The sequence below is a fragment of the Convolutriloba macropyga genome, chromosome 13 (genome assembly GCF_964194025.1).
Source record: "Convolutriloba macropyga chromosome 13, txConMacr16.3, whole genome shotgun sequence".
In the NCBI taxonomy this organism is placed as follows: domain Eukaryota; kingdom Metazoa; phylum Xenacoelomorpha; order Acoela; family Convolutidae; genus Convolutriloba; species Convolutriloba macropyga.
Genome location: NC_134480.1, coordinates 35,696,307 through 35,710,672, shown reverse-complemented (window position 1 = coordinate 35,710,672; position 14,366 = coordinate 35,696,307).

The following is a 14,366-nucleotide window of genomic DNA, read 5'->3' as shown; positions in this document are numbered from 1 at the left end:
CTTTTGTTGCTTAAATGGACAAGTTTTGTTTTTTGAAGAACGAGGACATTAACATTCATTTTGAAAATGAAGTTTTTAACTAAGCGATAGCTGTCTTTTGGGCCCTGGTTTACGGCAGAAGCAGTTTATGGCGAAGTTCAGAGAAAACCAGACACGCAAATAAACCACCTTTGATTTACACAGGAATTACTTTTATAAATTTGTTTTATCTTTCTATCAACTTGATCTTATTCATGCTCTCTATTAATTTGTCGACATTTTCTTTATTTCAAGCAATCTTATTTCTATTTTTTGATTGCGTTTGGTTGTCCTATATGTTCAGTTTTGTGCTGCAAATGGTGAAGAATTTAACTCGCAGTTTGGTATAGCCTGGATACGTTTACTATTGAATCTCACTAAAGCTCGCAGTTGAATCTAGGAAGCAGTAATATTAATCTTACAGTCACCAAAAAATAGTTCTTTCTTAAAAACCTCAGCTTATTTTTAAGGTATTGAAGCTACGGTTATATATTCCAAGTCTTTTTTAAATATCAAGAAGTGAGACTAATTAAGACATTTATATAATGAAGTTGAAAACTTGTCCTCATAAAAGAAATTAAAAAATTTGCGCCGGTTTTGATTAAATTTTCAAAAAATATTGACTATCTGAAGCAAAGAAGTTATACCAAAGTTTGGAAAATTTCCAACATTAGAAATTCTCGGATTTTGATCTGTTTTGTGGCTAGCATTTTATTTTAATGAGTTGCTTGTTCTGCAAAAGCTATTTAAAGCAGTTCAGAAAAACAGTTAAATTGTAAACGCTAAATCCTAATTTCATTCAATATCTATGAAAATTTATGTATTATTCTTCTCACTGAAAAAATTTTGTATTTATGGATAGCAAAAATTCACATTATATAGCCGCAAAAAATGCAGTGAAGTAAAAAAAATCAAAAAAAGATAGTTAAGCAGACGAAACGAGCAAACTAAACGTGCAAGTTTTAATAGATTTCGGTACTAACTGTTAGTGATCCTTCAGAGTGCTTGATGCGTTAGCATTAAAATTAAACGCAATTCCTTTTTATAAACAATTCTTGACATTGTCAGAAAAATAGTCCACAATAAAATTTTACCGAACAGAAAAACGTTCCGGAAGATTTTTTTTATATAATCTGATTTGCGTTTATCGCAAAATTTTTTCACGACTTGACTGCTGATTATGCATTGTATGCTCTCTTGATATAAGCATTGCTCATTGGAACAAAACACTTGTTGTCTCCAACCCAACAATATTTGATGTAAGTAAGACATCAACAACTGCGAGCGCAGGCTGAAGATTTTTTGTCTTTGAAAACTTTTGTACTAATTCTCAGACAAAGCAAACTAACTCTATGGTCTAATTAACCAATTTTAACCTTTTCAAGTGCTTCACAGATATGATGAATGAATGAATGGACTGAATTTCTCACATATTTGTCACATAACGAAACCGATTAAGCGTAATCCATTGGTTTTTTTGATAGGATTGGTTGCTTCGTATCCTTTTGAAACGCCTCGAGAAAGAAATAACTCAAGAAACAGGTTACATGGGCATAATTAGTTGGTTACAATGTTCTGCAATATCAAACTATAAGGGAAACGGTTGACAAGACTTTCAATTTTATGCAAACTCTGAAAGAAATTTTTGAGCATTTCTCTAGACCATCGAGGTTCAGTCTCTAGACCATCTAGACCAACACAAATTTCAATAAAACTCCAACCCTTATGTTCAAGTGACACTGTTGTCAGCTTATTCTACAATGATTTAGGACTTAAAACTTTGCAATTTTGGAACGCGTCTTGTAGATAAGACTACAATCCGCATTCAACGTTTCATTGATTACAACAGTTAATCAACCTTGTCGTAAGATTTCTAGTTAAATTTCGGTAGATTTTTTAAGTAAAGCTCGTTAACGGTTAAAAAGTTAAATCTAAAAAATACATTGAACTTTGATTCAGATGGTTTTTGAAGAAATTTATTCACATAATTTTCATTTATAGTTTTTCCCATTTTTGTGGACGAACCAGTGTAGTACATCCATAAACTAGGAAATCGTACTCAAAAACCGGGACAATAGTGCTTATAAAAACAAGTACTTAACAGTATTAGTCCCTTACGGTTTTATGAATTCCTTAATCGTGCTTGAAAAATCAACAATGTTTGCAAAACAGACTCTATATGATCTTTGAGGCCAGGGTCAATAATTAATCCTAATTAATGAATACGATGACAGTTGTCTGAAGAGTAGCTTTCAATTTGTCGCCTGCTACTTTTTTCTCACAAACGTTTGGAAGAAAATTTTTCAAGCGGCAAGCTGTTGATTGGCAGTGCAGTATTTGCGTGAAGCCATCCGATGATGAATGTCATCCCTGTGTCTTCATAAGGGGAGTCTTCATAAAGGGGTGGCGCTGGAAAAGTCCGGCAAATGTCATCAGCAAACAAGAACCTAGTGAAGAATCTACTAGCGTCTAGTAAATCTTTCACGTTTAATAAAAACAAGAAGATCCTAAGACTGAACCTCGAAAAACTCCATTTTTCTAACGCCGCATCTTTTGAATAAACTTTGTACCATAAAACAGACTCTGCTCTTTGCGATAGATAAAGCTTAAACGAATCCAAAATCAGACCACGGAAACCAAGTTCTTCCCTTTTTTTGTATTTAAGTTGACGCGATAACCTAAAACAGTGATCATCTGCATCACCTGCGCTCTGCACTACTTCTATTGTTTTTCTAAAGTGATTTCTATTTGATCATTGTATTTGTTGTATTTTCAATCCGGACTTTTTTGAGCATTGATCAAGGAGACAACGTTTAGCATTAACCTTCAGTTATTACGACTCGAAGTGGAGTATTAAGATTCTACAGGTTTTTTTAGCAGAAAGCAAGTTTGTTCGTGACTTGAATTTTGACTACTTTCTGTTCGAGCATTTACCTTCGTTTTTGATTGTTGACTTCTGTTTTCGAACATTGGACTTTAACAGTAGCTTCGTTTGTAATGCATAGTAATTAGGAACTGCTGGTAATGTTCAAGGTGATGAGGTCATTTTGAGATTTTTGTTGCTATATGAGTCACCCCTAATTATCTAAACTACACCGCAAAAACCCTTCCCCCTCACAACCTATCTCCCCCCACACCCCTCCCAACTTACCCCCCCCCCCCACCTACCCCTACCCCCTCCGTTCACCTAGCTATCCCCACCTACCCCCCAACTACTCCAGCACTACCCACCTCCCCAACCTATCTACCAACCCACCCACCTACCTACCTACCCCCACCCCAACTTACCCCCCCCCACCAAGCCCTACCCCCCAAACTACCCCCTCCCTTCAACTATCTGCCCCCACCTACCCCCCCCCCCCCCCACTACCCAAGCACTACCCTCCTCCCCAACCTATCTACCCACCCACCTACCTACACTCCCCACGCCCCCACCACCTACCTACCCCCACCCCAACTTACCCCCCCCCCCCACCAAGCCCTACCCCCCAAACTACCCTCTCCCTTCACCTAACTACCCCCACCTACCCCCCCAACTACCCCAGCACTACCAACCTGGTTTGTTGGGCTACTTTCGTTTTTTTCTCGTCTCTATTTTGATGTTCTGACCTCGGTAAGGTTAGGTTAGAGATTTTAATGCACGACGATTCGAGTCGTTTCCTTTATTCTACCGGCTATGTTTTCACATTCAATCAACCATGTTTTTTTTGGCTTCGATCAAATGCTTATCAAATACGTCTGAAATTTTCAACTTTTGATGTCAGTTTATCGCTGTTTTTTTGTTCAAAACTGGTATAACAATTTAAAATTATTGTCTTTATTTTTATAGTGTGCTAATTGTAAGGTTCCTGCCCCCTTATTAACCCTGGCGAAGTTGTGATGCTATATCCCAAGGAGTACACGGAAACATCCTAAAAATTCATTGAATTGATTACATACATTTTTCTGAAGACGATGGGGGCGCGACCCAAATTTTTAGCCCATTAACGATAAGATTGTTGAGTATTCTGTAGAAGTTTTTTTCCCCTCAAAAATGTTTCTTCATTGGGGGAAGGAAATTGGATGGTGTAATGGGTTGAAGACAATGTAAGATTGGGGGATAGTCATAGGGGGATTTTGGGTTGAACTTGATTTACGATTGCAAGTGTGGGACAGAGGTTAATAAGCTTGTAACAATGGGCATCCTAAAAATTCTCCCCATTGCCCCCACTCATACATTGTTTTATATCTATTACCTTCCTTATCATAAACTGCTTTAACTTAGCAGCGACAACTTCGAGACTCAATCTCACAGCACATAAAACCAGAAACAGACTGTTTGTCTCCAGAACAACCACAGCTTGGTAAACCCACGATTTGGATAAAACATAAACAGATAAACTATAGTTATATCCATTGATATAATGTTCAATTAATCAGATTAAACTCTTAACATAATTCTCAATAATCCCCTCTTAAATTGTTCTCTCTTCGTCCCTCCCCCCCCACACCTATATCAATAAAAATTTAATACTCTTCTGCTATTGAATCAGTTAGATCTTGAAACATGCATTTAGATCTTGCGACCTAACATTATTAGGATTTTGGGTCTAAATTTTTTCTTCTACGTCTCTCAATTGAAACAGAAACTGATTTCTGCATTGCATTTATCAGAAAAAAAACCAATTGTGAGGTTTCTACAGTTCAAATAAATTATATATCTAAACACCTGAATTTGCCAAATTTTTTCAAAATTTTGTAGTTTTATGAGTAAAAGAATTCGAATTTGGAGTTCACTAAGTTTCAAGCAATTGCTAAATTTCTACTCATTTTCAGTTTTACGTTGTCTTAATATGAATATTTATTGCACTAAAGTCTTAAAAATCTCCTCATTCTACCCAATCCCCTGTAAGAATCTGAACTTTATTAGGCGGCCGAGAACGGGAACAATGCTCAGATCTCACAATTTGAACGGCTTTATTAGATGGTTCGTTTTTTTTTCATACCCTCGTTTATTTTCGCTTTCGGTTTTATCAAAGCAGTCAGCGCAACTATTGAGTTATCCAACTAATAATTTAAATAACCAACGGAACAATAGTACCTATAAATTCTTTAAGCAATAAATCTTCAACTATAATTCAACTAGAAGAGCAATAGAACAACACTAACTAGAGTACACTTAACAACTACTCTGAGTACTGACATGTAACCTTTAAGCACAACTTAATCAGTACAATAATCTGCCCGCTAAGAATGCCGTGAAGACGACAAGTATCATAGCCATCACTCTATTTCTAACATAAAACTGAGAGATTCAAACAACGCTAGATCACTATCAGCGCTGACTGCTCACACCAACATTCAAAACCCTGCCAAACAACCCACGATCAATTCAGCGGCTATTCAGTGCTTCTCGCTCAATTGTTTCTGCAATGTTAACGCAAAGACGCTTAATAATGATTAACAGAGTCTCTCTGCCAATATTACCAACAACATACGCAAAACAATTGTTTTTTTACTCCTTCACGGTTAGCAAATTCTGCAATGCCCTTATAGTTTAAACCGCTTATATTGAGCCGAGCAAACAAACTGTTCGCTCAGAAAAAACAACCGTCATTAAGTCACAAGGTATCAGCCTTCCATACTGCTATTGTTTACACAGGTTGCTTAATTTAAATTCCGTATTGTTAATGTTGTAATAATGTAAATAGTGCTGTAATAATGTTAAATACCAAACGTCCTTTATAAATGCAATTCAAAATAGCCGCCACTTCGAAATATATACAAAATCCAAAATTGTCAGGCGTGACGGACCTTTTGTTTACATAGGGGAAATCCTGGAGTGATTTGTTTTTTGCCTCTTAAGCGGTTGTAGGCTTACGGCTTGTTCAGGATGTGCGCTCGTGATTACCGAAATTATCAAAAATGGCCGATAAATTAAAGTTCCGAGTTTTTATTTACATAGGGCCGAATAGGGTGTACGGTATGCATGCGGCCTAATCAGGCATGGGCTCATGGTCTATTTGCAACCTTGAATAAACAGCGTTCGCAAAACTGCGGGCGGTTTCGGATTTACCCCAAAATTATAACTTTCTCCCCAAGAAAAAAATTAATACTACTGGTTAATGCAGATATCATCATTTTCTGTATAAAACGAGCTTAGGAGTCCCTAAGAGGTTGGTAATTACATAGTGCTGAGATATCGATTTCAAAAAATTGGCGGATTGATCCAAATCTTGGTCCCGGCTTGCCAAACTTTCCAGAGCTGACCAAAACTTTCCAGAGCTGACCAAAGAAAGCTGTGATTTTACGAAAGTTTGGTTTCTTTCAACTATTATTGATGTAAGAGAATGCAACTAAATTGTGCATTACAAAAACCTATCCGAGAGGGCTACTAAGTTGTTAATCCGTATAGAAGAGCACTTTCGATCCAAACTGAATTTATACACTATTAAAGACGAGAAACTATTTGTAAAAGCAAGTTCTGAATGCCGCAAATGCTCACACTATCCAAGTCCAAGAGCTTGAGGAGGTGGATCACCCTAACTGAGAAGAATTGCAAAAGAGAGTGCGCGAGAGAAATACCTTGTCGAAAGATTACGACTGATATGTCGAGAGGTCGATACGAACTGTAAAAAGTTCCTGAAACGCGTCGGTATGCGTCGGACCGACCCGATGGTTCACTTAAGCAAACTACGTTTTAAACGGCTATGTAAGGAATAAGGTTTACCGTTCGACGGCACCTATTTACTCTCACGAGCATTCAAGAGTATGTAATTTTCATTCACATCAGAATTAATTATACAAATTATTTTTGTTTCCTGATTCCTATTTATTTTTCCAGCTCCAACTCTGTTGACGTTACCCAGTTCTGTGTAAAAGCTGGTTTTTTGCGGGTTTTCAATAGAACAACTGCGTCTATTTTGCCTGATCACTAGTACTTACGGGGACTCGTGGATCCGACAGCCTTATCGAGGACTGGGTAAAGCGTCTTCAAAAATCTGTTTATTTGATCTACCTAGTGATTTCCGTTTGATAAACTAGAAATATGACGTCAAAAATCTGTCGCCGACGGACTTACAGATGATTGCTCGGACGCTGTCGACAAATATTAATACGTTGTACGTTCATCTGCTTGGAGAGCACGAAAGTCGATGGGAATTATAAAGGGGGACGCTCATGGAACCCTCAGCTCCGGCTATTTACTTGGCATTTGCTGCAACCACTGGTAGGCGAGAACACGTCAACCTAGTTCGTTGTGATGAGCAGGTGCATCCGTAAACTTAAATTAAATTTAATCTAACGATGAACTTTTACGATCACGATTATGATGATGATGATGATGATGATGATGATGATGATGATGATGATGATGATGATGATGATGATGATGATGATGATGATGATGATGATGATGATGATGATGATGATGATGATGATGATGATGATGATGATGATGATGATGATGATGATGATGATGATGATGATGATGATGATGATGATGATGATGATGATGATGATGATGATGATGATGATGATGATGATGATGATGATGATGATGATGATGATGATGATGATGATGATGATGATGATGATGATGATGATGATGATGATGATGATGATGATGATGATGATGATGATGATGATGATGATGATGATGATGATGATGATGATGATGATGATGATGATGATGATGATGATGATGATGATGATGATGATGATGATGATGATGATGATGATGATGATGATGATGATGATGATGATGATGATGATGATGATGATGATGATGATGATGATGATGATGATGATGATGATGATGATGATGATGATGATGATGATGATGATGATGATGATGATGATAATGATGATGATGATGATGATGATGATGATGATGATGATGATGATGATGATGATGATGATGATGATGATGATGATGATGATGATGATGATGATGATGATGATGATGATGATGATGATGATGATGATGATGATGATGATGATGATGATGATGATGATGATGATGATGATGATGATGATGATGATGATGATGATGATGATGATGATGATGATGATGATAATGATGATGATGATGGATGATGATGATGATGATGATGATGATGATGATGATGATGATGATGATGATGATGATGATGATGATGATGATGATGATGGTGGTGGTGGTGGTGGTGATGTTGGTGATGAATGGTTTAGATTTTCATGATTATTTATCAGATTCAATAATTTTTATGTTTATTTATCAGATTCGGTGCCCTCTTCTTCTTCCGCATTAGTCGCACCGAATTGACTCTCTCCTTTTAATAACGCCAACATACATGTTACGTACCATGCCTCGTTTTCCAGCATTCTTTTTCCCCGGGCCGAGGAATTTGGCCAAAATTATGTAAGATCAGCGGCAACTAGCGTTGACAAATCGGAAAATTCACCGCCATTTTCTTACATAATTTTGCGTTGAATGCGTTGAATTTAAAGACAAAAATTCAACGCATTCAGCGCAAAATTATGTAAGAAATGGCGGTGAATTTTCCAACTTGTCAACGCTAGTTGCCGCTGATCTTACATATTTAGCGTTGAATTTAGCGTAGATCTTACATATTTAACGTTGAATTTAGCGTAGATCTTACATATTTTTGCGTTGATTTTAGCGTTGATCTTACAAAAATTCAACGCGTAGAACTGTGGGTATGGGACTCGAACCACTGACCTCCTGTTTACTTGTCGCCTCTTCTACCATTGCGCCACCGTACCTTGGTTTCGTTAAGAGCCACAATCTTATAAAGCGTAGATCTTACATATTTTGCGTTGAGTTTAGCGTAGATCTTACATATTTTGCGTTGATTTTAGCGTAGAACTTACATATTTTGCATTGAATTCAGGGTAGAACTTGCATATATTTCGTTGAATATAGCCTAGATCTTAAATATTTTTCGTTGAACTTAGCCGAGAGCTTACATAATTTCAACGTATTCAAACGCATTTATCATGTGAGAAGTACTGGGAGAAATTTAAAATTTAAAGTTTTGAAAAAAGTTTGAATTCCAAAAATGGTCTGAAGTGGTTTTTGCACCGTAAGAGAGCAATTGGTTATTTTTTGCTGACTTCATTTTTCTCAATTGTGCAGTATAGGGGTCAAAACAGTAAAAAAATTAATTTTTTGAAAAAAAAACTTGAAAAATTTGAGATCTTCAAATGGTCTGAATTGGATTTTGCACTATAAAAGAGCACTAAAAAAGATTTTTTTGACTTCTTGTTACTCACCTTTGGAGTATAGGGTTCGAAATAGTGAAAAAATTAATTTTTCCAAAAAAAACTTAAAAAAGTTTTGAAATCTTAAAATGGTCTGAAACGGATTTTGCACTATAAAAGAGCACTAAAAAATGATTTTTCTCGCCTGTGCAGTATAGGGTCGAAACAGTTAAAAAATTAACTTTTTGAAAAAAAACTTGAAAAATTTGAAATCGTAAAATGGTCTCAATTGGCTTTTGCACTATAAAGAGCGCTAAAAATGATTTTTCTCTGACTTCACGTTTCTCACCTTTGCAGCATAAGGGTCGAAAGAGTGAAAGAAATTGATTTTTCGAAAAAAAACTTGGAAAAGTTTTGAAATCGTAAAATGGTCTCAAATGGATTTTGCACTATAAAAGAGTACAAAATGTGGTTTTTTTGCTGACTTCGCTTTTCTCACCTGTGAAGTATAGGGGTAGAAACAGTTAAAAACTTGACTTTTTGAAAAAATACTTGAAAAACTTTTGAAATCATAAAGTGGTCTGAAATGGAATTCAAAAAATTCAACCTTAAATTTGCAAGATCTACGCCAAAATTCTACGCAAAATATGTAAGATTGGTGTTGAAAGCGTTGAAATTATGTAAGATCTACGCTAAATTCAACGCTAAATATGTAAGATCTACGCAACAATTCAGCGCTAAATGTGTAAGATCTACGCCAAAATTCAACGCAAAATTATGTAAGATTGGCGTTGAATGCGTTGAATTTATGTAAGACCTACGCTAAATTCAACGCTAAATATGTAAGATCTACGTTAAAACTCAACGCTAAATATGTAAGATCTACTCCAAAATTCAACGCAAAATTATGTAAGATTGGCGTTGAAAGCGTTGAATTTATGTAAGATCTACGCTAAATTCAACGCTAAATATGAAAGATCTACGCTAAAATTCAACACTAAATATGCAAGATCTACGCCAAAATTCAGCGCAAAATTATGTAAGATTGGCGGTGAATTTTCCAACTTGTCAACGCTAGTTGCCGCTGATCTTACATATTTAGCGTTGAATTTAGCGTAGATCTTACATATTTAACGTTGAATTTAGCGTAGATCTTACATATTTTTGCGTTGATTTTAGCGTTGATCTTACAAAAATTCAACGCGTAGAACTGTGGGTATGGGACTCGAACCACTGACCTCCTGTTTACTTGTCGCCTCTTCTACCATTGCGCCACCGTACCTTGGTTTCGTTAAGAGCCACAATCCTTATAAAGCGTAGATCTTACATATTTTGCGTTGAGTTTAGCGTAGATCTTACATATTTTGCGTTGATTTTAGCGTAGAACTTACATATTTTGCATTGAATTCAGGGTAGAACTTGCATATATTTCGTTGAATATAGCCTAGATCTTAAATATTTTTCGTTGAACTTAGCCGAGAGCTTACATAATTTCAACGTATTCAACGCATTTATCATGTGAGAAGTACTGGGAAAAATTTAAAATTTAAAGTTTTGAAAAAAGTTTGAATTCCAAAAATGGTCTGAAATGGTTTTTGCACCGTAAGAGAGCAATTGGTTATTTTTTGCTGACTTCATTTTTCTCAATTGTGCAGTATAGGGGTCAAAACAGTAAAAAAATTAATTTTTTGAAAAAAAACTTGAAAAATTTGAGATCTTCAAATGGTCTGAATTGGATTTTGCACTATAAAAGAGCACTAAAAAAGATTTTTTTGACTTCTTGTTACTCACCTTTGGAGTATAGGGTTCGAAATAGTGAAAAAATTAATTTTTCCAAAAAAAACTTAAAAAAGTTTTGAAATCTTAAAATGGTCTGAAACGGATTTTGCACTATAAAAGAGCACTAAAAATGATTTTTCTCGCCTGTGCAGTATAGGGTCGAAACAGTTAAAAAATTAACTTTTTGAAAAAAAAACTTGAAAAATTTGAAATCGTAAAATGGTCTCAATTGGCTTTTGCACTATAAAGAGCGCTAAAAATGATTTTTCTCTGACTTCACGTTTCTCACCTTTGCAGCATAAGGGTCGAAAGAGTGAAAAAAATTGATTTTTCGAAAAAAAACTTGGAAAAGTTTTGAAATCGTAAAATGGTCTCAAATGGATTTTGCACTATAAAAGAGTACAAAATGTGGTTTTTTTGCTGACTTCGCTTTTCTCACCTGTGAAGTATAGGGGTAGAAACAGTTAAAAACTTGACTTTTTGAAAAAATACTTGAAAAACTTTTGAAATCATAAAGTGGTCTGAAATGGAATTCAAAAAATTCAACCTTAAATTTGCAAGATCTACGCCAAAATTCTACGCAAAATATGTAAGATTGGTGTTGAAAGCGTTGAAATTATGTAAGATCTACGCTAAATTCAACGCTAAATATGTAAGATCTACGCAACAATTCAGCGCTAAATGTGTAAGATCTACGCCAAAATTCAACGCAAAATTATGTAAGATTGGCGTTGAATGCGTTGAATTTATGTAAGACCTACGCTAAATTCAACGCTAAATATGTAAGATCTACGTTAAAACTCAACGCTAAATATGTAAGATCTACTCCAAAATTCAACGCAAAATTATGTAAGATTGGCGTTGAAAGCGTTGAATTTATGTAAGATCTACGCTAAATTCAACGCTAAATATGAAAGATCTACGCTAAAATTCAACACTAAATATGCAAGATCTACGCCAAAATTCAGCGCAAAATTATATAAGATTGGCGTTGAAAGCGTTGAATTTATGTAAGATCTACGCTAAATTCAACGCTAAATATGTAAGATCTACGCTAAATATGCAAGATCTACGCTAAATTCAACGCTAAATATGTAAGATCTACGCTAAAATTCAGCGCTAAATATGTAAGATCTACGCCAAAATTCTACGCAAAATATGTAAGATTGGTGTTGAAAGCGTTGAATTTATGTAAGATCTATGCTAAATTCAACGCTAAATATGTAAGATCTACGCAACAATTCAGCGCTAAATATGTAAGATCTACGCCAAAATTCAACGCAAAATTATGTAAGATTGGCGTTGAATGCGTTGACATTATGTGAGACCTACGCTAAATTCAACGCTAAATATGTAAGATCTACGTTAAAATTCAACGCTAAATATGTAAGATCTACGCCAAAATTCAACGCAAAATTATGTAAGATTGGCGTTGAAAGCGTTGAATTTATGTAAGATCTACGCTAAATTCAACGCTAAATATGTAAGATCTACGCTAAAATTCAACACTAAATATGCAAGATCTACGCCAAAATTCAGCGCAAAATTATGTAAGATTGGCGTTGAAAGCGTTGAATTTATGTAAGATCTACGCTAAATTCAACGCTAAATATGTAAGATCTACGCTAAAATTCAACGCTAAATATGCAAGATGTACGCTAAATTCAACGCTAAATATGTAAGATCTACGCTGAAATTCAGCGCTAAATATGTAAGATCTACGCCAAAATTCAACGCAAAATTATGTAAGATTGGCGTTGAATGCGTTGAATTTATGTAAGACCTACGCTAAATTCAACGCTAAATATGTAAGATCTACGTTAAAATTCAACGCTAAATATGTAAGATCTACGCCAAAATTCAACGCAAAATTATGTAAGATTGGCGTTGAAAGCGTTGAATTTATGTAAGATCTACGCTAAATTCAACGCTAAATATGTAAGATCAACGCTAAAATTCAACACTAAATATGCAAGATCTACGCCAAAATTCAGCGCAAAAATATGTAGGATTGGCGTTGAAAGCGTTGAATTTATGTAACATCTACGCTAAATTCAACGCTAAATATGTAAGATCTACGCTAAAATTCAACGCTAAATATGCAAGATCTACGTCCAAATTCAACGCAAAATTATTTAAGATTGGCGTTGAATGCGTTGAACTTATGTAAGATCTACGCTAAATTCAACGCTAAATAAATAAGATCTACGCCAAAATTCAACGCAAAATTACGTAAGATTGGCGTTGAAAGCGTTGAATTTATGTAAGATCTACGCTAAATTCAACGCTAAAAGTGTAAGATCTACGCTAAAATTCAACACTAAATGAGCAAGATCTACGCCAAAATTCAACGCAAAGTTATGTAAGATTGGCGTTGAATGCGTTGAATTTATGTAAGATCTACGCTAAATTCAACGCTAAATATGTAAGATCTACGCCAAAATTCAACGCAAAAATATGTAAGATTGGCGTTGAATGCGTTGAGTTTATGTAAGATCTACGCTAAATTCAACGCTAAATATGTAAGATCTACGCTAATATTCAACCCTAAATATGTAAGATCTACGCCAAAATTCAACGCAAAATTATGTAAGATTGGCGTTGAATGCGTTGAATTTAGGTATGATCTACGCTAAATTCAACGCTAAATATGTAAGATCTACAATAAAATTCAACGCTAAATATGTAAGATCTACGCCAAAATTCAACGCAAAATTATGTAAGATTGGCGTTGAATGCGTTGAATTTATGTAAGATCTACGCTAAATTCAACGCTAAATATGTAAGATCTACGCTAAAATTCAACGCTAAATATGTAAGATCTACGCCAAAATTAAACGCAGAATTATGTAAGATTGGCGTTGAATGCGTTGAATTTATATAAGATCTACGCTCAAGCGTAGATCTTACATAAATTCAACGCATTCAACCCCAATCTTACATAATTTTGCGTTTTTTAGCGTTGACACCTCGGCCCGGGTCATTTCTCCTCCGCTCGCTTCACAACTCGAGCGTCTTCCTCATTGTAATGAAACTATTTTTCTAGACTTTTGATTGCTCTTATTTGGTTGCAACTTCTTGTCAGATGTTTTCGGGAATGAGTAACTCGGCAAAGTTTATGCTTTTCTTGAGTTTACAATGTCATTGAGAACATGCTACAAGAAGGAGGGCAGGGGTTGAAGATCATCTTGATTGTCATTTGATCCGATGTCCTTGAACCTATATAAATGGAAATGGAAATACTGTAAGATTAATAACGTCAAAGAGGGTGGATGTAGCTCAAGTTGCCTAAGGCCGGAGCGAAAAATATTAATTAAAAAACTACGGAGAAGAACCCGTGCGAGACTGGTGACCGAACGCACGAACGAGCCGTAAGCCGTTTTTAT